This window comes from Chinchilla lanigera, unplaced genomic scaffold, assembly GCF_000276665.1.
Source record: "Chinchilla lanigera isolate Chin_1 unplaced genomic scaffold, ChiLan1.0 scaffold00033, whole genome shotgun sequence".
NCBI classification, from domain to species: domain Eukaryota; kingdom Metazoa; phylum Chordata; class Mammalia; order Rodentia; family Chinchillidae; genus Chinchilla; species Chinchilla lanigera.
This window is the reverse complement of record NW_004955434.1, coordinates 461,707-487,095: the sequence shown is the minus strand read 5'-3', so window position 1 is coordinate 487,095 and position 25,389 is coordinate 461,707. Positions and strand designations below refer to the sequence as shown.

The 25,389-nt window shown below is 37.3% G+C and overlaps 1 protein-coding gene across 1 annotated transcript in view; it reads left to right on the top strand.

Annotated features, from left to right (window-relative positions):
- Tmc1 (transmembrane channel-like 1) overlaps positions 1 to 25,389 on the top strand; it is a 101,645-nt gene that overhangs the window by 13,283 nt on the left and 62,973 nt on the right. The gene's annotated exons all lie outside the window — the stretch shown is intronic.

The window sequence follows — 25,389 nt, the reverse complement described above, 5'->3', positions numbered from 1 at the left end:
ATGCTCATAGCCATATACAGATATATATTATATAGATATACCTACACACATGTGTATCTATCTATCCTAATAGCTACTAGAGAGACTGGGCCCATGATTATAAATTGGAAACAATTATGAACAGATTCATTCATCTTTTAGGGTCTTAAAAACTCTGTGGTCAATTTAATCATTTGTTCCTCAGTTTGGAGTTTTCCCAGCTTGATACACTGATTACCATCCCTCTGGAAAAGATATTATATTTGAATCTTGCCGGTGTATGTAGCTGCACACTCTTGTTTTTCTCAGGGTTCTAGACTTAAACAATCTTTCCATGTGACAGCTGTCCTGACAGCAGAGGAAGGATGCTAAGGCAAAGGAAGAGTAAACAGGGCTCCAGTTAGGATTACACCAGTCACTGTTCCCTGACCACGTGTCTGTGACACAGTTTCAGTCTGATGTTGACTGCTGAACACAAAGATTTATAAATGCCCCATATGCAAGATCAAGTGAGTATCCCTTTCTGGGAGATAGAGATCTGCCCCTGAGAATCACATTATGATTCCCTGCCCAGATGGTTGAGAGAGACACAATGTGTAGAAGGGTGCATGTCAGTGTCGGTAGCGATGTTTGCATCTCTCAGTTTTGCCACAAATACTTTTCCCTAAAATGATTTCTATAAACAGTGATGTTTCCAAAACGGCCTTCCTCCAATATTCCACTAATAATGTTGTTAAAATGATAATACAGCATCATTGTCTCTGGCGGTGAATAAGCAGCTGAAATAGCTATTAGGATAATTCACTTCTAGTTTTGGCTCTGCAAGAGCTTGCATATTATTTAAGGAAATCATTAAATTCCTGGAAACTCCGTTGTCTCATATCCAAAAATAAGTAAATGAGTGAATAAATAAGTGGGAGTTATGCTAGCTCTACCCTCTCTGCTGAGATCTAGCCATCAGTTTTAAAATTATAGCTTTGTTTTGTTTCATGGAGGAAGGTTTTCTAAGCTCCACAATGGCCTTCCCAACAGGCCATTTTGCAACACCATGTGACCGTAGTCTGGGAATTCCCTGTGCGCGTGCAGACAAGCATTCACTGTGAACGGCAGTGCCAAGCACAACTCCTTGCTCTGTGCAGCTACTAATTTTTAGTGTGGCTTTGCATGTGTGTGTCTGGGCCTGTGCGTGTGTATGTGTCCGCATGCTAAAATGCTTTTCAGTAATAAAATGATGCTAATTTGGAGGCTTAGAAGTCTCCAAACTTCTTAAAATAGAATATTGCAGTCCTATTCTAACCCCTAAAATATAGTTTAAAATATTAATGGTCCATGAAAGCCCCAAACCTGGGAACCCTAGGTATGCAGAAAGTTATAAAACTGGAAAGTAATAATGCTGTGAACTTTTAAAGCATATATTGTGGAAGAATGCCAAAGAGTAGCTCCCTTTCTACCTGTGTAAAGGTGTAGAAATATCCTTTTACCTCCTTGCCTACATCTCCCATGTAGGACAGTGGGTTAGATGGCGGCTTCAAACTAGAGTATGAATCTTAGGTCATCCATTTAATGGCTGTGAATGAGATGTGCAGTTCCTCAAACCTCAAGTTGCTTATCAAATGTGTTTATAGGGTGATTGGAATCATACATCAAGATAATTCATGAAACACTTAGTGTGGAGCCAGAACCTAGTGCATGGCTAAGAAACACAATTGTAATTATTATTTCATCTGAGAATAGACTTGATGATGTTTTGTTACTTTAATGTGATGGAGAGATGGAGGGATTTGGGGCCTGGCAAGGTGAGGTGAGAACTGATCTAGCCACAGGCAGACCCCAGGGTCTTGTGCAATGGTGACAAGTTAATAATAGTCTGGATTAATGATCAGATTTTGAGTTTTCAACAAACTAAAGTAGAGAGTATCTTGACAAAGGCAAAAACCATAGCTAGACCACTCTTGGATCTTCCAAAATAGTACCCTCAGGGTAGTTTCATGGTGGGCTTTAAGGCTGGGAGCTTGGCTGGATTCCAAGAACTAGGAGTGTTTAGAAGTGTAGAGGAATAAGAATTGGTGAGGAAAAAAGAGTGACACTTTGTTCTAGGACAGAGGTTGAAAAGTCGGAGGCTAAATCTAGGACATAGGTTACTTATGTTTAGCTCACAATTTTTTCTTTTCCTTTTCAAAGTGGCAAAATACGCATTATAAAATTTAGCATTTTAACTATTTTACTTTTTTAATGATAACAATTTTTTTGTGCTTACCTTTTTTCTTTTATTTTTTAATTTTTTAAGTTGAAGAATTTTTTAATTTTTAAGTTTAATTTATAAACAACAAAAAATTTTAAAAAATTAAAAATCATAAAGAATTTCAAAACAAGATGATAGGAAATCAACAATGGTTGTTATATTGCATATTGTTATCTTTAAAGGAGTTGCTCAGGTTACCAGACATAGGCATGCAAAATTTTTTTTTTTGTTTATTTTTTTTTATTTTGAAGATAAAAGGAGGGAAACATTAACAGACATACAACATTTTACAACATATCCCAAGCACAATACATACAATACAGAGTTACAAACAAAGTGGTAGGGAATTAACAATGGTGGTTGTATTCTATATTGATATCTTCAAAGTGGCTTCTCATGAAAACAGATATAGACAAGGCATGCAAAATTGATTAAAAAAATTAAACATTAACTCTTCCTTTCAATAAACCAATAGAAATTCATAGTACAATAATCTAAGCTCTCTTGTATATATAATTTTCCCTTTCTTTTTTCTTTCTTTTCTCCTTTCCCTCATCCTAGTTGTTCTTTACTTTTAAACAGTTTCTTTCCCTTTTACAATATCTATTGTAACTTTCAGATTTTATTTACCTTTCAGTTTCTTACACTAGGGAGACAATATGATGTTTACACATGTGGGTCTGATTTATTTCACTTACGAGTATGGTCTTGAGTTGCATCCATTTACCTATAAAAGCTTCAAGTTTATCCTTCTTTATCACGGAATAATACGCCATTGTATAAAAATACCACATCTTTTTTATCCATTCCTCAGTGGATGGGTATCTGGGTTGTTTCCAAGATTTAGCTATTACAAATTGTGCTGCTATAAACATGGGTGCACATACATTGCTATGGTATGATGTTTTCAATTCTTCTGGGAAAATACCCAGAAGAGGAATAGCTAGGTTGAATGAGACCACTAATTCTAGCTTTCTGAAGAATCTCAACACTTATTTCCATAGTGGCTGTCCCAGTCTGCACTCCCACCAACAATGGAGAATGTGTTTAGTGTTTTTAGATATGAGAAATTGTACACTTGAAACTCCAGGTGTTCAGTTTCTTATGGAAAAGTGAAAGATTGAGTCTCACATTTTTACATGAAAAAAATCACTGGGACTAAGCAAGAACTGCCTCCTTCTAATAGGGCACTCACTCTTCACTTAGGATGGTTCCTAGAGAGTTAGTATCACTTATTTTTCTTACTTGGCTGGACCTTGCAGGCAGTTAGATTTGCTGCCTCCATTGGGGCAGCTGAGGAGCAAATTGGCATGTAAACAAGACAGTGATTCAGAATGACAAAATACAATGTTGGTGTGCAGAATGGGAGCACAAACTCAGGCCCAGAGAAGAAACAAGTGTTCTGCTCACTTCTCAGCAAGGCTGAGATGATGATTCTTGTGATAATTCTCCATAGCCCAATGTGATTCCTGTTTTGTGGCTTCCTGACTCTCTGCACAACTGGTTCGCACAGCTGTGGCTATTCTGACTTTCTTGGTTTCAGACTATAGGTTGAAGTTGCTGGAACTAAAGTGCTTGCCTTGTCTCCCTTTGAAAGTTTTCAAATGTTGTAATGAGCTTTCCCCCTATAGATTCTAATCACATTATAAGAGCAGTGGTCATTACTTCATGGTAAATGTAGAGAAGATTCATCTAGCCTAGAATTGTTCACATATGGAGTGAGACACATTTTTCTCCACCCTTCAGAGAAATCTACTCTGAGCGAGTGTTTTTAAGGATTATGGTAGACCTGCAGTTAGCCTCCAATCTTGATGTCTGCTGAGTCTATGGAATCTAAAACATGAGGCTAAATATCAGTGAGACGGATGTTTTGGTCACAGCTTTGGATTCATGTCTGAGTTTCAAGACTTCCTTCCCTGTGGCTGTGGACTCTGAAGAAACCTGTGAAACTTCTAAAACAGACTTTTGATGGGGTTAGAGTTTCCAAACGTTTTAGAGAGTGAAGCCTCAGGAATAGCAGTTTATATAGTTTTGTGTATGTGGGAGATCCAAGGACTTTCCACATATGTTTTAGAGAATATCTCTCATTACATATGTGACCATCTTCAGGGTTAAGGTTAAAACATGGGTAATATAAACAATTGCCGCCTGGTCAAGAAGCTCTAGAAAATAAAAGGCATTTTTAAGAGGCAAAATTGGCTCTTTGGAAATGAAGGGAAGCCACCTCCTTTCCACTATCACTGTGAATCACTGATTTTTGCTGTAGGATTTAATTTAAATAGCCTTAAGTCTAGCAAACAAGATCTCATGTTAAAGGGGCAGGTGTGGCTGGCCCAGACTGGGAATGGTGTTTTTATTTTTCCCTCCCAAAGTCAATACTTCAGTGTCAGGATTGAGAGTCACTATCTTCAACTCTGAGAAACATAAAATGTCATTAAGTAGGATATCTTTCTCGGTGGATAATTGCTAGATGGGCGATAATACGTATGTTTTGGGGATGAGAGAAAGGAAAATAGTGGTGCATCTCTATTTGTCTAAATGTCAGTTCTTTTTTTTTTTTTTCAATAATGACAATGTCAAGTGTATTAGGTTTTACAGTTGTTCATGGGTTTTGCTCAGAAGCTGGATGACTAGATCTTTCCTACCTTCAGAATGTGCCAACGCTAACTTGGTAGCAGCTACCACAAGTGAAATAAAACACCTGGGTGGAAAATAACTAGTCTCCTCCTTACTCATTCTATAATTTAAAGCTTTAACCATATCAGAACATTGTGCGTAGTAGATTAAAAGTCCTTATGATTAAGCCTAAATAATGAACCACATTCTTTTTAGAAGTATAATAGGTTTTGGCCTGCACATTAATAAGCTGAGTTTTTGTCAAAGACATACATTCGATATTACCTCTTTGAGATTTAGTTCATTCACTAATAAAGCAAAGAGGTCAGACTGTGACCCATGGTTTCCAGACTGCTATCTTTAGAGGTCAACCAATTTGGTAAAATCAGTTCAGGGCAGGGGAGGCAGAACTAAGAGAGATGGCTGCTTAGCCACAAGCCGGTTTCAGCCAGAGCAGATCCACCCTTTTTTTCTTCTACATAAGGTGCTTTCATATAAAGCATCTATCTGAAGAAAGAATACTTCCCTGGCAGTAAAATAAAGACAGGTTAAAAACCAACAACATTTAGCTGGGTATTTAAAAGTGCTTCTTTTGGGGGAGGGGAGAATGTTCACATTTCATGAACCCAGGAATTAGGATATGGGAATATATATTCTGAGTATGCTTTTTCGTGGAATTGAATCTTGGGGACATATCAGTTAAACTTACTTATTTTGATAACAAAGGTGTTTATTTAGTTATTATATTGACTGCTTTTCAGTTCTGAGCTCTGCAGCATCTTGATCTAGTGTTTCTGGGAGTTGTCCATTGGCTGATTTATTAATAATGTACTCAACAAAGCCAAGAAAGTTATCCATAGGATTTTGTTTACACTTCAATGGGTGTTTGTCAGATAGTCGTTAAGGGAGACTTAGTCTCCCTTCACCCTAGTGTACTTTTTTTATTTGCTTTTTAAATTTAATTTTGTTTCTTTTTTTGGTTGGGGGAAATGGAAAAGTGAGAACAGTACATGGATGATTTCCTCTGCTGCAGTCCTCTGGGAAACCTTGGAGAAAATGGTTTCTTGGGCTCAAGTCTTCACCTCTTCTTCCCTAGCTCCTTTGTAGCTTAAGATTTCCATGAGGGATAATGATGTGCATAGTAAGTTTGCAAAGGCCTTTCCTCCATCTGGCATTGTGAAGGAATGAGAGATTCTACACAAGAGAACTTTTAAGCCCATTTAAACACCCACCAGCACACACTTCAACTAGCTGGGGTTCTTTTTCACCAGTAACTCAAGCAGAACCTAAGCCTTCTGTTCCCCTACATTACATTATCTGGGATGCAGTGATTTTTTGCTATTGGAACAATGGAGGACCTAGAGGCAATCAGTACATCTGGATTTTGTCCACTTAAAAGTAACATTGACATCCAGTTTTTGACATTCAGACTGAGCATCATGCAGTAGGCCGTAGTCAGGTTTCTGAATCTTTACATGTTGAGTTTCTTCACTTTGAGTTGGGACAAAAATAGTGCTACTTCAGAGTTATGAGATGATTAAGTCAGTCAATCAACATGAAGCACTTAAAATGATGTCTATTACACATTATTCATTTAATGCATGTTGTTATTTTACAGTCACAATTTCTTTTCCTTCTCTCTATTCTACTTTAAGGTAGGCATTATTATTTTGACTTTACTTGTAGGGAAATTGAAAGTCTGAGAAGATAAGTAATTATTTATGGTCATACAGTAACAAGTTGTGGACTATGATTTCAAAGATTTCAGATAGAAAGTTACCTCAATCCAATGCCAGTCTGTGGGGACACAATAGGGAAGCTCTCCTAGAGGTCACAGATCTGAAAAAAATGCTCAAGTGATGTGGTTTTTGTCTTTGTTACTTTCTTGTTGCTGAAAGAAAATACCCAACATAAAAGGCTAAGGGAAAAAGGTTTATCTTAGCTCATAGTTTATAGAGGTTTCAGTCCATAGCTGACTGGCTCCAAGGCAGGGCAATATGGCAGAGGGGAATTGCAGAGAGGGAACAGTCTATGGTGTGGTGGGCAGAAGGCAGCAGCAGCAGCAACAGCAGGAAGCTTGCCTTCTTTCTGTCCCTTTGTATTCATCCAGGCTGCAATCTGACTGATTGGTACCATCCATACTCAGGATGGGGCTTCCATTATCCACATCTTTAATCCCAGTATCACATCTTTAATCCACATTCACATACTCTAATGCAGCCACCTTTAAAACTTCTCACTTGTGAGTGCCTCAGGCTTTGGGGGGACATCTAAATACAAGCCATAACAATTTTCTAGGGTCATTTAAAGTGAGAAGTGAGAAGTGAGAAGAAAGTGATGGGGCATATTAACATTCTGGGTATAGAGTGTCAATAGACTAAGATCTTGGGCAATAGGAACTCAACTCTGTCTTCTGTTTTTTGGTAATGTCCGTTGGTTCTGTCAGGCTCATCCTGCCTATGATGTGGTCAGAAAGAATGAAGTGCTAAAGGGGTCCACTCCTCTAAGGGAATGAAGAAGACATGGGTGAAGTACGGGTACTTATTCTATTGAAATGACATAGGATAAATGCACCTGACCATAGCAGTAGCTTGTCAGTTAACCTTTGAACTACTATGGGTTATATTTGCATTTCCTGGGTAGAGCATGTATGAGAGTAATAGAATCTGACTGGATGACATCAGTGAGTGGCAAGGTTAGCAAGACAGGAGGCAATCCCAAAGTGACAGGATCATGACTTATCTTTCTATCTTTTTCCAATCATAACAACCTTATTTGTTTATCATACTTTCTGTTTTCTTTCCTTATTTAGTATGTGCCACAGTTTACTGACTTACCTACTCTATTTTGAACACATCAATTATGTCTATATAGGATAACATATTTGTTTACTTATTAGCTGTATTTAACATATCTTGTATATAAGACCAGTCACATAATTTTCAAAATCTAGTAAAAAATATAAATTAGTCCCTTTGTTCAAAAAAATTAAGAATTTAAATTATTACTGCTTTTTATTTTTTATTTTTATTTTTTATTTTTTTTGGTTTTTCTCCTGTACCGGGAACCGAACTCACGACCTTGCGCTTGCTAGGCAGGCGCTTTGCCGCTGAGCTAAATCCCCAGCCCCTATTACTGCTTTTTAGATGGCAGTTTCACAGTATTAGACCAAGTGCAGGGCCTATTTAAGTGTGGGATTATATATTACAACACAAGTAACAGGACTATGAAAATAATCCATCCTATGAGTTTCAGATGTATATTATGAATCAACAACTTGTTTGTTATTGATGCTGAGCATTTCTATGAGTTCTATCAACACCAGTGTTCAGTGATCTCAAATAATTCATGAAATTTACATTACAGAACCCAAGAGTACGGAACTTAGTGTTCCTGTACTATACCATAGTATTTGCATCCCTTCTGAACACCTTGTCTCTATATTCAAAGCCTTTAATGTCTTCTCAGTAATTAACAAAGTTGAGAAGTTTTTGCTTAAAAATCAAGGAGCTCATGTCTCTCACCATGCAGTAAATTAAAATCAAAATGGTTCAAAGTTAAAAGAGAAACACTAAATCTGCTGGAAGAGAGAATAGGTAGAAAACTCTTCAAGACATAGGTGTAGGTAAAGACCTTATGAAAAGCAAGCCCCAATCACATGGGAGATTACAAAGAATCTCAAGTGGGATCTCATCTTATTAAAAAGCTTTTGTACAGCAAGAAGAAATTACTAACAGAGTGAAGAGACAACCCACAGTGTGGGAAAAATTTTTCCAGCTGTTTCACAGAGAGAAGACTAATAGCTACAACATACAAGTAACTCAAAAAAAGTTAGACTCTCCAAGTTTAAAGACCCGATCCAAAAATGTTCATCTGAAATTGATACAGGAAAATAAAAACTCCCAACCTGAACGATATCTGGGATGACTTCGTGTTCTCTAAAATTGAAGAATGAATTTTAGGAACAATGGAGGTTAAGAGCAGAATATATTTGAGGGAAAGAAAGCTTCTGTCCAAGAGAGGGACAGAAGGGGGCCCAAATGGGTTATCCCAAGACTCTGTCTTTTCTAGAGATTTTTATAGAACAAAATCATGAGGTGAGGCACCTGCAAGGTAGGTGAACAATGGACAAAACTATGGTCAGCCAATAAGAATTCTTGAGGTAAAACTGATTAAATTGGGATCAAATGGGGAAGCAAGGCATGTAGCAAGCAGGCATGAATACAGAACAGGGGCTTTTCCTGTAAGGTTTTGGGTCAAGGACTCTTCAAAGTGATTGCTACCTATTTAGAATATCAATCCCTAATGTCCATCCCTAGGGAGGTATGTGGGTGCATTTGTTTAGTCCTTTGTCTCGAAGTCTGGCCCACAGCAAATATGTATCTTTCATATTGGCACCTTGGAGGGCCTGGCCCTGTCTGACTGCCTATATTTCTATCTAACTCAGTTGCCCATAACAAAATGAATGCACACTTCTCAGATGAAGGAGTGAAAATGGTAAGTAAATATGTGAAAAAATGTTCAATATTGCTGGTGATTCAAGAGATACAAATTAAGACAACATTGTGATTGCATCTCACCCCAGAAAGAATGGCTATCATCAAGAAATCAACCAATAACAAATGCTGGAGGGACTCTGGGGGAAAAAAAAAAGAACACTTCCCCACTGTTGTTGGGAGTGTAGAGTGGTAGAAATCAGTGTGGAGATTCCTCAAAAAATTAAAACTGGATATTCTATTTGATCCAGCTATTCCTCTTTTTGGCATCTTCCTAAAAGAATTAAAAACATCATAATCACAGTGATGTAGGCACACCCATGTTTATAGCAGCTCAGTTTATAATAGCTAACTATTGGAAACAGCACAAATATCCATCAACTGATGAATGGATAAAGAAGATGTGGGGTTTTTTATAGGATGGAGTACTACTCAGGCATAAAGAAGGATAAAGCTGAGACATTTCTAGGTAAATGGATGCACTTTGAGACCATAATCTTATGTGAAATAAGTTGGAAACACATGTAAATATGGCATTGTTTGTGTAGTGTGAGAAAGTGAAAGTGTAAATAAGGATCAAAATATATAATGGACATTGTGAAATAGTAAAAAAATATTCAAAAGGGAAGGGGAACTAAGGAGGGGGGAGGGGGAAAGGAAGGAAGGGAAAAGAAAAAATGGGAAAAACGTTAAAATGGAACCAAAGGTTTTGTAAATAAAGAGGAGAAGAGGAGTTGAAGGGAGGGGAAAGAAATGGGAAGAAAAGAAAAATCAAGATATATCATGTACAGGTACAAATTCCCTATGATGAATGCAATCATTGTGTGTATCTAAAAATGTACCACTATATTTAATTAATTAAAAAAAAAGTCAATGAGCTCCTTAACCTGAATTGCAGCTCTTAAACTAGCCTGATTTCTCATAAGTTATAATTGACAATGGTGACCATAATGTTTTAGAGAGGGATAAAATCATCTCCAAGATTTTCTGTGTCTACCATGTATTGGATCTTATGTTAAAACATGTCACACAGATTAACTCATTTATTCATCATAATATTGTAGACTGCTAAATTAGGTAGAAATATTATAGGCAGTCAGACAGGAATAAGCCCTCAAGAGCTAATGCAGAAGATGAGAACACACTGCAATGTGGGGGAGGAGCATTTGTTGAGGTCCAGACCTCAAGACAAAAGATAGAGGAGTGCACACAACAGTGACTGATATTCTAAATAGGTGTGGATCCCCTTGGGCAGGGGGACTGGAAGAGCCACTGACTCACCCCCTCCAGGAAAAGCCCCTTTTCCATTCCATGTATGCATGCTACATGACTTGCTTCTCCATTTGATCCCCATTTCGTAAATATCACCTAAGGTATTATACTTGTAATCTTATTGGTGCAACATAATTTTGTCCCACCTCATGCCCACTTTGAGGTTTCCCATTGGATGATCAATGTTACCTAAGTAATTATATTTGTAATCTTATTAGTTGACTACAGTTTTTTCACCTTGGACCTGCCTCATTTTGTGGATTTACTCTATAAAACTCCCTTGAGAAACAGGCTTCTCAGCAATCCATGGGACTCCTATCTCGCTTACACAGAAGCTTTCTTTCCCCCCAGTAAATGGATTCTGCTCTTAACTCCATTGTTCCTAGAATTTATTCTTCAATTTTAGAGAACACCAACTTGTACTGGACATCAAGAAGGTTGGGAGCTTCTTTCCCCTATGTCAAATAAGATCATTATAAACAGAAAGTCATCAGATTGTACAGGTGGGAGAACAGATAGGCGGAGGTGAAATGGTCTCACACAACTATAAAGATAAGAGCAAATGTTTATTTATGTGTGTTTTTTAGTTTTTCTCCGGTACCAGGAACCGAACTCACGACCTTGCGCTTGCCAGGCAGGCGCTTTTGCCACTGAGCTAAATCCCCAGCCCAAGAGCAAATGTTAATAGGTAGATTTCTCCAGCTCCAAAACTTCATGCTTTTTTTTGTTGTGTCATAGTATTTACTTAAACCATGTTTTCCTTTCAAATGAGCTTAGTCATCTCTTCTAGACCTGTCAGGTACATTTCTCTTTTCTGTTTTGTCTTCTCTCCCTTTTCACATCCTAGGCTATCGCGCAGGCCTGGGTTCAGTCACCCTCTGAGGTCTTTTTCTCTGCCAACTCCTATAGAGTTAAGATTCAAGAAGACTCTATTATTCATTTGGTTCTCTTGTTATGTTGCATTTTTAAAAAGTTGTATGTGAATCTTTCTTTCAGCATAGATTTTGAGCCCCTTAGGACACAAAAGGAGTCATATAGCTCTTTATTTTCTCATCATGTATCTAAGCATTCAGTTAATGTTTCCCCGAGTGGGTGACAATGTTAATGGTGATTTTGTTGTTGGACCCTCATTCGTGACACAATAGAACCATTAACATTCCTGGGATGTTAAAGCCTTGAATTAAAGACAGGAATTTGCTGGACAAAAGCCCTGATTTACAGCATTTGTCAATTTCCATATTGTAAATATTTCCACTATGACCAGTTTCAAACTACCAGCAATACAAGAATAGTTTAAGGAAGGGCTCATGTAATTCCTGAAAGTTTAATAATCAGTGGTTTGTGTGAGCTAGGATGAATAGGGTCCAGCATCCTCTTTTTGGGTATAGGAATGTTGTTTGATTTATTAAATTTATACTAGAGAGAACTAACTAGTCTGGAACAATTGAAAACAGAGGCTCAAGAATTATTTGTGATGTAATCTATAATCAACAATGAAAGCCTGAATTAAAGCCGCATATGTGAATGACAATCTATAATTTCATGACTTCTGATAAAGGTCCAGACTGTATGAATAACTCTCATCCTAATTTTTTTTATTTTAACACCCTGTTAAATGTGTTTCATTTGTATTTTAAAACTTCTTCCTACATTTATGAGTATGCAGAGAGAGGTTCAGTCTTTCTCCCAGCTTTTCTTCTTCCTCTGATCTCTTCTAAAATTCACCTCAAAGAGGAAAATATTTTATTCAAGAGAAATCAAGTTTCTGAGATCAGAAGTCCCTCAGCCTTCATGTGAGAGTTCACCTGTCACATCACTTACATATTATTCTCACTGCATTGGAATGTGTCTTTCTGATAGACACCCTGCACATTTGTTCAAGGATTTAGCAAACTGATATTTCCCATGTTGTTCTGAGTACTTAGCAGATTTATTGTGGTTAATTTTACAAATACTTTTCAAATGATATTTTTGAAATTATCCCATAAAAATACTAACAGGAATCAAATGTATGAATTGGATCTTTCTCTCATAAACTTGCATATTTTGGAAACATTTTCAGTTGTTACCTAAATCAGCTCTGAAATTCGTAGCATATGTCCTTTTGTCTGCCAAGGATTCTCCTCCTTCATTTGTTTCACATATTAGTCTTTGTTGCCTCCATTGCACTATTTTACCACAGTTAGGTAGAGATATTTTTTGTCTCCACTGTAGTTTGGCTGGTGTCTCAGATGGTCCTCAGGGTGACTGCTCTGGAAAGTTCTGAAGGCATGTATTGCTCTTGTGCCTATGTCAAACTCTCAAGCTTATGGCCTGGCTAAATCAACCTGAAGTGCTGCCTCTTCTTCCCAGATGATGAGAGCTGGGGCAAAATTAGGGATATATGTCAGTGTTAGAGAGCTGGCCCTAGAATGTATGAGGCCTAATTTTGATCTTCAGTACCAAACATAAAACACACAACCAAAAACCCTTGTGACATTTCAAGTAAATGAGGATTTATGTTATAGTATAATACATTAATAAATAGTAAATACTAGGTGTCTTGGTTACTTTTCTCTCATTGCTGAGACAAAATACCTGACACTCAAAATTAAGGAAGGAAAGGTTTATTTAGCTCATAGTTTGTGGAGGTTTCAGTCCATACTCAGCTAGCTCCAAGGCAGAGTGGCACATGGCAGAGGGCAACAGTTCATGGCCACAGAAAACAACAAAAGCAGCAACAGCAACAGCAACAGAGAGGAGCTCTCCCTTACACTGTAGGCACACTACCTGCCCCAGGGAAGGTGTAGCCCTCACACGCATAATCCCAACACTGGACCATCAATCAATCAAAAACTCTAGAAGCCCACTCCATGATGATGTGAGGCTTTGGGAGGACATCTAGACACAAACCATGACACTAGGCATAAGAAAATTCAGAAATTTTTTCTAGACAGGTTACATGTGATTGCTATTATGTTTTGGGGAGGGGGCAGTTGAGGATGGAACCCAAAACCTTGCACATGTTAAGCGTACTTCTGCCGCAGAGGTACACACACAGACCACTGTCATGTTAATTGCATTTCACTGTTTTCTGCTTCCTGCAGTGTGATCTACCAGTGAAACATATGGTAAGACTCACTGATTCTGTGCTCTCAGCTGGCTGGAAGACCTTATTCGCCAAACAATTTTTGATAGCTCGGAACTTCTCACACTTGTACTCTAGCATTTTATTTATTAGTAACAGATAATTTTGAGAATTTTTATTAAACTGTCTATAAATATATAACTTAGAAAGTGTTAAGTGTTATGATATGTAACCTAAAGTAATTGCTTTTGGCTACAATTAAAAGGTTAAGCTTTGCATACCCAAAACAATATGCTTTTGTAAATATTGAGATGCTCTTGGTTAAACTTGCAAAACTAGATTCAAAGGCAAAGCTTCTATATTTTACTAAGTAAGTTTCTGTGTTCTCATCTATTAGGCTTTTGGTAAATAAAAAGTGAGCTTGAAGAGTCAAAGAGTATTTAAATGTTAACCTACAGAATATTTTCGATAATTGGTTAACAACTATTACCTTAGTTTATGACATAACATATACCGAGCATTTATGTATGTATACATCTAAAACAAGCTATGCTGTGAATCTAAGCTTTAAAGTTAAGTTCACAGAATTAAGACTACATAAGTTTAATATATACAAAGTAATGGGTGCTCTCTTTTAAACAATATATGTTGAGACCTTAAACATATAAAATGATCAAAAATGACAACTCTTTAAATTTGACATTTGAACTTGATTTATATCTATTGACTTTGATTAAACAAGGATTTTTGTTACTGTATAAATAGGATATACTTCTCATTAAATAGTAAGTCTGTGGTCCCTGAAAGTGTTTCCTAAACTTTCAGAGCTGTAAAGATATTCTCAATTCTTCTCAATATAAATTGACAATATAATTCTAAAACCTGTTAAAAGAGTTTAAAATTTTCCTTAAGAGTAAGAATTAAATATGTAGATTTCTATATAGCTGTGATGCCAATTATTGCTAGCCTCATGGTAAATTTGTGTTTCCCAAGTATACAGGCCTTCAAAGAAACAAAACTTTAAAAAAAAAATCTTATCGTACAGGTGACTTCCAGCTAAAGTTATTCATAAAGATACACTTTCTAGGCACAAGCAGCTGGCGTTCCCTTTCCTGTGTTCCTGCTATTTGTGATGAAATGTGCACGCAGTCCCTTAGGAGCTGTATCCGGACATGGCTCTTTCCCCCAACCTGCCTTTCCATTCTAGTGCTTGTGCTTTAATTGTACATGCTTTAATCTCTTAAAAGATTTGTTTAGTCTCACCTAGAGGCTGCCAGACTTCAAGTGATCACACAGATGAAACCAATGACAAAAGTGTCAGATTCCTTTTCCCGGGATCCACTAGATCACCCACTAGATCATCCGAGATCCTCCTGTAAAGGGAGTTCATAACTGCTAAGCTGCAGCATGACTTCCATCTGAGGCCCCTTAGATTAGCTCTCTGGAAAAGGCCCCTTACCGCAGTCTTCTCTACTCAGACCCTTCTCAGCTTGAAGCATCTAGATTGAACCTTTTCCCATTCTCCCTTAACCACAGTTAAGGATCGTGCTTCAGAGGGTGGACTATTATAGGCAGCTAGGTTAGATAGAAATTATTGTATAGTCAGAGAGGGACTGGGCTCTCAAGGAAGTCAGCAAAAAATAAATAAACAAATCAGAATTATGGGTGAATATGAGTGTGAAGAAGGCCAACCCCCAAGATAAAGATGCAACAGTCAGGCCTTTGAGGGATAAATAATAACTTAGAATTATATTATTATTAGCACCACCTGGTCCAAGAAGTCCAGATGCACATTAGTCATCCAAGTGCATGGCCAGAACATCCAGACCCATCCTTTCCTAAAAATGCCTTTTTTCTTTCCGTGTACCCTTGCTGTGTAACCTGCTTCTCTATTGGATCAATATTAGCTAAGCAGTTGTACTTATAATCCTATGAGTTGGTTACAGTTTGACCCATGTTGTATCCACATTGTGACTTTGCTATATAAATTACCCCTGACAAAGGGCCTCAGTGGCAACCCACTTTAGGGACCCCTCCAGTCGCTCAGGAGCTATATCTCAATAAATTTTTTGTACTTTTAATCTCTGTTGTCTTTTAAAATTCATTCTTTGATTTTAGGAGGCATGAACTTGAGACACCTGACATTTAGCAGGCTGAGTTGTATTTCTCTGACATTACACATACTGAAAACAAATATTTACAGAACTTATATTAGAATAGCATAAGTTAGGTAAAAGCAAGAAAAAGAAATAGTGGTATATTTTGACTGTAATGTCTCTAAGATTTTCTTCTTTAGTCATGAAAATTAGAAAATTTTATCAGTCACTTCTTTCATATAGTTGTGACTATACACTTTCAATACATAGGCATGAGCTTACATATATACATATATATGTATGTATCTGTATATAATGTATGTATACACATAGGCACCCGGATATTTACATAAAGATATGTGACTCTTTGGATGAATTAGCTTTTTATATTTTATGAAACATTGTATTTCTTGACCCAAGTATGGGCATAAATTTCAAAATAAGTTAGAAAAGTGGCCGGGCAGGACACTATGAAATGTTAAAATTCCAAGCCAAATCGTCAGTGAGACAAACTCACACAGGAACATAGTATGTTCTGTGAATGGTCTCACCTACATTTTGTTTCCCAAGTGCTTATTACTGTCCTCTAGATCTAAGCTTATCATGTGGCAACCAATCGAATGGCCATGATTTTTGTTGTTGTTGTTGTTTTTGTATGGTACTAGGATTCGAACTCACAGCCTTGCACTTGCCAGGCAGATGCTGTGCCACTGAGCTATATCCTGCCCCCCCAATTTTAAATAATTTTAAATTTCTTGCCCACACATTGATCAAAAGGCAGAACACACAGTTCCAGACAGTGGAAGGATATTAATTGCCAAAAATATGAGCCTGAGATATGTTAATATTCGAGGATTTTTTAGACTTAGCAACCTGAGTATCATTGCACATTTTGAAAAAATATTACACAATATTCAGAAATGTTTAAGTGATATGAACACACATATATTATGAAGAGACGTTTTACCACACTTTCAAAACAGAATGGCTCTCCTCACTCAGGGGCAGCTTCCTGAGAACTCTTGTCTCACAATATTCAGAATTCATTAGAATGTGAATGCACATGGACCACGCAAAATTAGCACATTTTGTCTCTGTGAAAAGTCGAGCACTGGAATGTTAACATATCTAAGCATGTAGATGTGTGTGTGAATCACAGTGAAAATATCTCCTTTGTTAGAGAAATTCCTACAAACCGACGCCTGGAATGCCTTTTTCTGCCTACCTACATTCTGTCATCCCGATTCTATCAGCTTAGTTCTTGTCTCATTTACAGTATTTGCAATGTCTTCAACAACTCCCCAGTCGCTGCGGTCCTGTGCCTTTTGGCCTCAATGATATCTTGCGCCGTTATGTAACTATTTGGTGGGCCTATATTTCATTTTTCTTAGTAGAAGTTAAGCTGCAGAAAGGAGCCTACATGTCTATTTCTTTCAAACACTGCACATATTGCCAAGAACCTACAACATACTAAATATTTTTGAAAGAGAAAGTGAAAGAATGATAGAAATAAGATAAATTGCGCGTTCATTTGAAGTTGGGATGGGTTTTCCTCATAGTTATGTAGAGCACTTTATATTTTCAGTTCTATGTGTATCTACTTTTGAGAATAATTTTCTCATTGTTAAAGGGGAGGGAGAAATACCACTGATTCCATAAGAGCTGTAGAGGGAAGATCTTAGATTGAACTTACCTTCCTGCTGGTGGGCTTCTAGTTTTAAGTTTCATTTGTGGTCTTCAGGGCACACGGCCCTCAAATATCATTTCTGTTCTCACACCACCGTGGAAATTTGTAGTGCAGTGGGAATTCCTAGATGCCTTAAGAATATGGCCTCTTTCTCCATGGCCACTTGCTACCTGTATCTCCAGGGACTGGTGTTGTTAGTCAAAGGTTCAAATGGGTTATTAAAATAAAACACAAAAGCATGTAAAACAAAAATTTTTGCCTTGTAACTTAACAATAATATTCAGCAAGATATTTATGAATTTTCGTTATCAGACTCTTCATACTGAGAAAGAATGCATCTCAGTAATTTGGTTGTACAGTGTGTAGGGGTGGAAAAAAGTTATTCTCCCTCATCTTAGTTTTATTGGCTGCAGCTTTGTAAGTTAGACTAACAAAAACAAGATTGACAAGTGAAAAGCAGAAGTTTATTACCATTGGTGTTGTGCTTGTACATGGAAACATTCAGAATAACTCACAGGAGGACTTAGAACTTGGGCTTAAATGGCATTTTCACTGGGAAACAATTCATTGTTAGAGATGTGACAAAACAAAGGAAGAAGTTTGGGTGACAAATTGTAGACAACTAAAAGATAAGGACTTGTTTGTACAGTTGATTATGCAGATTCCTCTGTGCTCTCTCTTCCTAGTGTTCTACTTTTAGGCAAATAAGGGGAGGACAGAAAATTTATGTCTGTTTCTTCTTAATTATCTTCAGCTCGTAATACTATTTATGTCATATTTTTGCACACTTTTAGCACATTTTTACATCATATGCCATGTAATATTTAAGTGACACATTTTGGGGTGGCATATTCTACTACCCTCAGTTGTCTCTGCTGATAACAGTATAATCTTTTAATTTTTGGTTCCCTTATATAGAGGAAAGCCACTTAGTGCTTTCACAAAATTTAAAACTCAGTACAAGCTTTTAGCTCCAAAGGAAATCTGTGCAGTTTTCTCTCCCTTGACACTAAAATTAAAAAAGGCTTTCAAAAAATTTGTAAATTGAATCTTAATCAGGTACAGAGCAGAGTTAGGAAAAGACTTAATCAGCATGTAGAGGATCTAATAAGTTTTATTTTGCTTTTTATTAGAAAAACATATAAGTCCAGTTCTAAGGTTGCTCCCTAGATTCATCTCAAATTACTCTGAAATGCTTGATTGACCTTTAGGGTATGACTAAACTGTGTTTGAGTTTTTATTTGACATTTAGGCCAGTGATCAAAATTAGCATTGTTTTAGAGCCATAAGGAACAAAGAGGTTATCCTGGGTCTGAAGTATTTATGTGGGTAGTAACTTAGAATTTTAATACAAGTTTGGACTGCCTAAGCTTTGCCTTAGTTAGTCACCGATACTAACGTTTGCCTTTAACACATAATTCAATGCATGTAAACAGAGCTACAGAAAAAATTGCCTTAAGAACTCTTTATACAGGACACATTAAAGATTTTGCAGCTGATAAAAAATTTAGATTTTATATATATATATATTTATGGTCTGTGAAATGGTAGTATTAAAAAGGAAGTATACTGAAATAAGCCAGATATACAAGCTAGGAGGTTAGGTGAATGTCCATGCCTGCAGATCTTTTGCTTCCTCTTAGTTTGTCTGATGTTGTCAAAGGGTTAGTCAGGCAGTTACTTTCTAGAGACTTGCGATGAAGAGTGAGCTAGAGACATGAAAGCTCAGTAATTCACTAGCAGCAGTATCGAGCATCAGATTATGTAAGTACTGCCAATCTAAGGGGACACCAAAACAGTTGCACATGATCTAGCAAATTTTAGCCTATTGCTTCAACAATTGCCTAATCAGTTTAAAGACATTATAAATTTAGTAGTTACATTAAAAAATTTTGCTTTAGTTCCAAACTTGGACTCTGACTTGTTGCACACTGGAATCCTTTGAAAAGGTTAAAAAATATGGACACCTATATTTCATTCCTAGAGACTGCAAATTAAGTGCTTTGTGGGTGGGGAGATACAGGCTTTGAGATCTTTAAAAGATCACAGAGTGATTCCACTGTGTGATTCCAGTGTGCTGACATTCAAGAGCATTAACTCAGTGATCACTCAGTTTTATTAATGTTAATTCCCTCAATTAGCATTGTTGAAATTCACTTCTGTGTTATGTGCTATGTTAAGCAGGAGGCAGTTAGAACAAAAGTCAACCTTATTACTGCTAATAATAATTACTATTTATAGTGCTCTTGCTATCTTTCTATGGAGTTAACTAAACACATTATATGTTCTATTTTCTATAAAGTATATTATACATCTGTATAGTGGCTGTATTTTCCTCTCCCTTTTTATAGATGATTTATCTGAGATCTTAACAGTTATAAATATTGCCATCAGCATCTCCTTTCAAAGTAACATTTTATTATTCCAGTTGTGGGATGATTCTGAATAATTATTCAAGCCTAGTTATGGAATTATATTCTCTAGTAGGCCTATGGTCATTGTTTTCAATCTCCGTGTATTAAAGTAGCTTCCTACCTCTGTAACTCCTTTTCACTGAGTCAGCAGTATTCCAGGAAGTCAAAGTTCTTTGGAATATTGGTCAATTATTCTGTAAGTGGCAATGCTTCCTAGAATCAGACCTTGCATTCTTCTGAGTCCTTTCCTGGGAAGTGTTCGAGAACACAGCGTTTGATTACGGTTGTCCTAAACACTAGTTCTGAAATGTCTTTCATTTATCTGAGCACTAAATTGGTTGCTTACTCATACTATCAAATTGAAAACAAGAGGAAAGAAAAGTCGACTTAACCTAACCCGAAAGGGTATGTGTAGACTGGATGAGATCGTGTCAGAGGCAGCACAGCACGTCTTACCTCTTCTCTGTTGTCAGGGTCAGATCCTATGTTAGGGGTAAATTATCTATTTTGTAAGTTAGGCCAAAGTGTTCTCCTTCAACTAACTGTGAAAGCATTCTTGAAAGCCCACGAAACCTTATTATTCTAATTACCAACACAGGGGTGGATAAATGAATGATGAGGCCAGGTATTATTGTCATTAAATAGACCTCATTCAATTATTTATCCCCAGGTCTGGGATTACAGCTCAGAGAGCTTGTTCGGGCTCCGAGCCTTGGAGACTCGATTACAGTCTTGGCAAGCAGCTTTTGTTGAATGCAGTTTGAGGGGATGCTGCACACTTTTCAGGCAGACATTTGGGTGGGTTAGGGCCAATGGTTATTCCAAGTTTGTTCACAAAAACCCTATTTTATTTTAACCATGTAGTAAAATCCCCTTAAATTACCCAGACAAATACAAATGGGGAGGGACATGGATTCACTACTGGGAAAATAGAATGACTGCTTTGTTTATTTGTTTGTTTTTTAGCTTTCTAAAGACTATTTCCTTGCATTCTGTTACCAGGAATGGGCATTTTAGTGTGATGTACACTGGTCAATATTTATCACCGTGTTATACATTTTTTGGTTCTTTGTTTTTAATTGCACAGTGAAAGATGTCTTCTGATTAAGAATTTTTTTATTGGGGAAGATGAGACTGGATGATATTAGTTTTCTTTCACATAGAAATTATGTCAGCTCATTGCAAAGGTCAGTCCTGAAAAGAGCGGTAAGGTGTTTGTCTCACTGGTGTGGCCAGCCCTTGCTCCTTCTGGGCCTGTAATTTGCAGGAGTGTTTTCTGACACCTACAAGCACCAGATTTGGGGGACTAAGACATCCTTTTTGCTGAACAATTCTCAATCCACCTGATGGTGTCTGACTGCTTTAAAGGCAGCCCCAGGATTTTTGATGAGCGTAACAGTCGTTCTCCCTCTACCTCATGGGGCAGTAGTGAGCAATGCAGAGTAGCTAGAAGTAGCTATACCATTTGGTATACAGCTTATATGTATGGTAGTGGGGTCTCTTGGAGAAAAGAAAGTGGAGAGGACATTGAGGAAAGAAGAAATTCATACCTGTGATTATGTGATATGGAGGGAGTCTGGACTTTTATCTGAAAACCAGAGCCAGGATATGTATGTTGGAGGTGGCAGGGGACAGTAATTCAAAGACAAATTTGAAGCTATATCTAGTGTTAAGAAAAACTATTAGCAAAGAAAGAAACAAACAATAAAAGTTTTTGATATTTCTCAGAGCAAAATTATATTAATAACTGACAAAAACCTTATTAATGCCATGTAAATAGGATTGTACACTATTGAGTGAATTTGATATGAATTTTGCAGTGATTTCAATTTGGTCACCAAATGTGGTAATTTGGTTTACTTTGGAAGACTTCCTTCTTTCTTAAATTTTGCAGGTTTAATAGGTATCAGCTCACAAAATTAATAGCAGCTCATGGAATTAAAAACATGAAAAATATGGAAAATAGCTATTTATTATACTTTTGAGTGCTTAGGAAAAAAAGTCATGCTTCCTAAATAGCCAGTCACCCAGAAAGTGACATAACTCTAATAGGCCAAAATGAATGTCTGTGTATTAAATATTAAGTATCAAGCATAGTGAATATGCCCATAAATTGGGCACTTGATTACATTTGGAAAAAAATATCTTGATTTTACTACCAAGAAGAATTTTTGATTCTTCATATATATTTATTATAATAGAAGCTGATGTAAGAACTTCCATGCATACTTCATTTTATAAATTTTAAAATTCCTTTTTTTTTTGGTACCAGGGATCAAACTCACTACCTTGATAAATTTAAAAATTCTTAACACCAAATAATTGAATTATAATTAGCTCTGCTGTCGTACAATGTAATGGTTTCTTAAAAAAGTCACTACGTTATGAACACTGGGTAATAAAAACTACAAGTTTTATAGGAAAAATGGGGATGGGGCACAATACTCAGAAACATCATCTGTGACACATTAAATAAAAAAGGATAATTTAATAGAAACATCAAAATTTACACGAGTAAATTGTTAAGAAGTATATAAATATTATGAGAAATATGGCAGTTTACCTTGAAAACACCTAAAGTTGGCTTGTGAAAGTGGTCTCCAAAAGGATTGCAGTTGGTGGTTATTGTGATAACCAGTGTCATTGTGGCACGAGCTGTGGATAAGTGTGACTTTTCTAACCTGTGTACGGAAGCAAGATGACCAGTGGATGAGGTGTGCGTGTGTCTTGTGTATTCCTCTACCGCTTAGTTCACCTGTGTTCCGCTTTCTGCATTCACCTGGTGAATTACTTGCAAGAAACCCCTAAATTCATGTTATGCTCAAATCAATTCGGTAATACACCAATCCTGTGAGGTTTTGAGACAAGCATCGCTCTCACCTTGTTCTTGCCCTACCTTGGCAAGCTGGAAAGTGCCTTCTTGACCATTTGTTTGCTGAGAAATCCTGCCCTGGTAAAAGCCAAGTGGTAACATGGAGAACCTGTACCAGGCCTGCTCGGGTCTGAGTCCTTGGGAAATGAGGTTTCTTCCGAGAAGTAAGATGCTCACGAACACAGGCACAGAGAGCCTCAGAACCAGAAAGTTCGCAGAGACCCATCATGGAGGCTGCTTGAAACCAGAGTTAACTGATTTGCATTCAGAGGCTGCAGGTCCACATTTTATAGTGTCTTCTCTGTGTCCCCTTTCTCTGATCTTGTCAGCTCTCCAGTAAATAGTTAACGCTTAAATACAAAATGTCTCTTCACTGTGTATATCTAAAAGTCAGCTATGAGAACTCAGTTTATAATTTTGGACATAGCTTTGTCGAACATGTTAGAATATGCAGAATGTTTTAGAAATTTCTTCTCAATTAATTTTCCCAGCACTTTGAGGTCATGTCAAATGTCAGGGCTTTGCGATGCCTTTGACACAAGGCCAGTCTCATGACTCTTCTCTCTTTTTAGAGGGCTGCCAGTTGAGCTTTGGGGAATAAAGATAAAGGGTAAAATCCAAAAATCTGTGAATGATTTTGCTGTCAAGCATTGATTGATATTAATGAAATTATCAGATTCTTCACCATTTATATCTACCCCTAGCTATGCAGTCAGCCCTATTTACAAAAGGTTTACATTTATGAAGCAGCTCTTATGGTCAAGGGATTGGTCAATGCCGTGGGGAGATAATAGGATAAGTATTGTCCTCGCAACGAGGAACTGCTTTCGGGTTCTGTTTTATGACCAAAGAACCCCATGACTGCTGTGCTTGTGTTTTTAATACCAGAATACAGGTAGATGCAAAGGTACAGGTGAATAATGAGGCTCTGTACTCTGAGACCAGGTAAATCGGCAGGTATGTGTTGGTTTTTGATCAACATGCAGTGTAAAATCCTGAGTTTAGCAAAGATATTAAGTGACGTCTTAAACTAACACTCCATATTTCAAGGTTTACTTTGTGTGTTAATAACAAGTTTATTTATAGTCATGTCTGAAGATCTTGACTATAAGGGCATACATTGCTGGGTCATTGGATGATGACAGTGTTGTACTAGTGGCACCACACCAGGTTTTAATTCACTTTCTTGTCATAATAGAGATGCCTCTTCATCGCATAGCTCAGATGCTCTGCAGCCTCTGAAGGGAGATGAGAAATACATACACTCTTTAATGTTTGTTTTATATTTCAAACAAACATCAGCACAAATGGCTGTCTTAGGGCTGATAGAACAGAATACCGTGCACTGGATGGCTTAACAGAAATTTATTCCCCACAGTTCTGTAGGATGGAAGTCCAAGATCAAGGTGCCAGTGTGGTTGGGGCCTAGTGCAGGGCCTTTTAAGGTTTCAGGCAGCCAAGTTCTTGTATCTTCACATGGTGGAAAGGGGTTGGCAAGCTGTCTGGTTACTTCTTATACGGGCATCAGTGCCGTTCACGAGCGCTCCATCCTCATGACCTAATTATAACTATACCTGGCATAATGCCATTTCAGCCAACAGCAGATTGCATATACAGTTGGGAACTGATAAGACCATATTTACCTAATGATGTCATCTCCATCTTAGCTGGTGTAAGTGTACTCTATAATGTTTGCACAATGATGAAACTGATTGATGATGCATTCCTTATGTGTAACCTTCAGAATGTATCCCTGTGCTTAAACAATGCCCTGACAGTACCTCCTCAAGGGTCCATTTCCATAGGATTGGATTTCAGTCCATAACAGGGACTAAGCAAGCTTATAAAACTCTAATATCCTTAACATGTTCACATTGTCCATTTTGATGAATTAATTTTAAAAAAGTACACACAGAGACACTAATGACTTTTATAACTATCAACTTTTGGCAGTAATATTAGAGTATAACTTTGAAGCACATTCTGCTTGTGAAGTCAAAAATATTTCTTTCCTTCTCTTCCCTCAATCCCATTTTTGATAACATAATTTTTCTCTTTTAAACCATAAATGCTCTTATGGGATTAAAATATCTGGTCATTAAATGTGCTCTATGTCAGTGTGTCCTAAACTCCTTTTGCTCTTTCTTTGTCAAAGGAATTCTTTAAAAAGAAGGAAAGAGAATATTTTAAAATAAACATTCTGACTGCCAGTATCTGACACTAACTTTAGTTTTAAGTTTGTATGGGGTAGAAATGAGAACTAGGGTTTTGTACTTGATATTGAGCATAAATTCCTTGCTCTTTGATGACCCCAGATGATTAATAAGTATAGTGGTTGATTGATTATGTCAAGTTGAGAAGTTTAGAAGCATAACTAAACTTGGCTCAGCAATTGGCTCAGTAATTCTACACCCTAGGGTGTAGAGGAGCCATCCTAGGGTGGATCATCACCTAGACAATATAAAAGGGAGATGAAGAAGGACAGAGGAACTTCCATTCCTTTTGGAGGAGCTCCAGTCTTCACCTTCAGCTTGGACTTAGTCTCCTGGCTTCTAGTGCAAACTCTTCAGCTTCCACCTTGGATCCTTCAGCATTCTGTCGCAGACTCATCGGCCTCCTGGTACAGACTTGCATGGAACTCTGCAGTG